Below are 2,898 nucleotides of genomic sequence, written 5' to 3'. Positions count from 1 at the left end.
AATATATATATATAGGAAATTGGGTGTTGTGGCTACATAGTGATATCGAAGCCAGCCTGGTCTACATAGCAAGTTCCAGCTGAGGCTACCAGGAAAACCCATCTCAAAACCAAACCAAACAAGCAACAATTTTATTGGAAGGGGAGAACTAACTCCTGAAGGTTGTTCTCTGACCTCAAAATTATGCTGTGGCATGAGTCTATGTATGTCTATGTATGTCTATGTATGTCTATATATGTCTATGTATGTCTATATATGTCTATGTATGTCTATATATGTCTATGTATGTCTATGTATGTCTATGTATGTCTATATATGTCTATGTATGTCTATATATGTCTATGTATGTCTATGTATGTCTATGTATGTCTATATATGTCTTCTTCTACTATGCCTGACCTTGGTCAGATTGTACTGTCACTTTTTTGCTGTTTCTTTGAGACAGGGAGAGTCTCATGTAGCTCAGGCCAGTTTGAAACTCACTATGTAGCTAATGATGACCTTGAACTTCTGACCTTCCAGTCTCTACCTCCCCAGTGCTGGGATCAGAGGCATGTGCTAACACATCTAGCCTAGTGCAACCACTTTGGCGAAGAGTTTAGCATTATTGATACAGATGAACCTGAAGCAGGTATGGTGGAACCTACTTGTAATCCCAGCACTTGGAAGATCCCAGCACTGGGGCAGGGGTATAACTGCATGTTCAAAGTTAGTTTGAGTTACATATCCAAGACCCTGTCTCAAACAAAACCAGAACACCACCAACAAAAAGGAACCTGAGTACACTTTTATATTCTAGAAAGACTCTGGTGTGTATGTACCTAGGAAACATTAAAGAATGCTCATGGCCATATTGTTTGTGAGTGTCCAAACTGAATCAGTTTCTGAGTCTACCAATAGTAGAATGAAACAATGAATTGTGGCCTATGCATGCCAGGGATGTTACACAATTAAAAGACAGCTCTGTGTAACAACTTGGATGTATCTCACAAACAAGAAACTGAGCTAGTTAAGACACAAAAGAGACATAGTATCAATTCTATTATATAAACCTCAAAAACAAGCAAATCTGAGCCAAGGATGACAGCAAATGCCTATAATCCCATGTAATATCAACACTCCAGAAACAGGCAGAAAGATCATGAACTTGAGGCCAGTCTGGGCTACATAGTGTAAAAAAAAGCAAAATTGAGTTGTTTAGGGATGTATAGGTAGGTGCCAAAAAAATTTACAACAAAGGAGGCTGGGGAGATAGCTCAGTTAGGAGCTTGTATGACCTGAATTTGATCCCCAGGACTCACATTAAAAGGCTGAACATGGCAGTGCACCTTTGTAATCCCAGCACTGGGGAGGCAGAGACAGGAGGATCTCTGAAGCTCACTGGCTGGCCAGTTTAGCCTACTTGGTGAGCTCCAAGCCAGTAAGAGACCCTGTCTCAAAAACAGGGTGTGGTGGTGTATGCCTTTAATCCCAGCACTCAGTAGGCACATCTCTGTGAGACAGGCCAGCCTGGACTACATCATAAATTCCAGGCCAGCTGGAACTACAGGGAGACCGTTTCAAAACAAAACAAAACAAAACAAAACACAAAACAAAGTATTGAGTAGATAGCTCCTGAGGAACATCTGAGGTTGAATTCCAGCCTACATACACACACAGATACACATACACACAGACAGACAGACAGACAGACAGACAGACAACACACACACACACACACAGAGACGACACATGTACGCACACACTCTCACAGGCATACAAGCCTCCCCACATGAACACATTTGCACGTACAAAATTAAATTGTAGTAAAACAAGGAAATTCCTTGTTTTAATTAGCACAAAATTCAAGATGGTTGTTACTCTTTAGGTGGTGGGAGGAACCTGGGAGAATAGCTAAGAAGCTTCTGGAGTGCAGGAAATTCTCCATTTGTTCACTAGAAGAGCAGTTAAATGATGTTCATTTTATTCCAGTTTATTCACTATGGTGTTGGTATCTGTTTAATTTTAACCTTTTGCTTTTACTTTTATGTGTATGCATGTATTTCATGCATGTATGCAAGTGCACGCATGTCCTGCAATGCTGAAGAGTACAGAATAGGGTGTCAGATCTCCTGGAACTGGAGTTACAGATGGTTGTTAGCCACCATGTGGATGCTGGGATTCAAACCCAGGTCTTCTGTAAGAACAGCCAGTGCTCTAAACCACTGAGCCATCTCTCCATCCCCTTATTTTAATTTTTTTACATTTATGTATGTATATATGTATTTTGTGGAGGGTGGTACCACATGCCACAGTATATATGTAGATGTCAAAGGACAACTTTTGGGAGCCAGTTTTCTCCTTCCATCTTGTGGGCCCAGGGGTTAGAACTGAAGTTGTCAGGCTTGCAGGTAAGTACCTTTACCTGCTCATCTGGCTAGCCTTCCTTTTTTTTTTTTTTAAATTGGATTTGTTTTGTTTTTCTTTTTGCTTCTGAGACAGTTCATGTCGGGGGGCTTGTATGCCTGTGTGCATGTATGTGTACGTGTGGGGGGGGTGAGTGGGTGTGTAGGCTGGAATTCAACCTCAGATGTTGTTCCTCTGGAGTCATTCACCCTGTTTTTTTGTTTGTTTGGTTTTTTTTTTAGACAGGTTGTCCCTGTAGCCCCAGCTGGCCTAAAACCTCTATGTAAACCAGGTTGGCCTCCATAGAGATCCACCTCCCGCTGCCTGTCAAGTGCTAGGCTTAAAGGCAAGTACCACCTTGCCCAGCTTTTATTGGATTCAAGAAAAAGATTTATGGGGGCTGGAGAGATGGCTCAGCGGTTAAGAACACTCACTTACTGTTCTTGCAGAAGACCCGGGTTCGAATCCCAGCACCCACATGGCAGCTAACAACTGTCTATAACTCCAGTTCCA

This window comes from Nannospalax galili, unplaced genomic scaffold (genome assembly GCF_000622305.1).
Source record: "Nannospalax galili isolate Female #2095 unplaced genomic scaffold, S.galili_v1.0 scaffold251, whole genome shotgun sequence".
Classification (NCBI taxonomy): Eukaryota; Metazoa; Chordata; class Mammalia; order Rodentia; family Spalacidae; genus Nannospalax; species Nannospalax galili.
The sequence above is the reverse complement of the archived record's forward strand: the minus strand, read 5'-3'. Positions refer to the sequence as shown.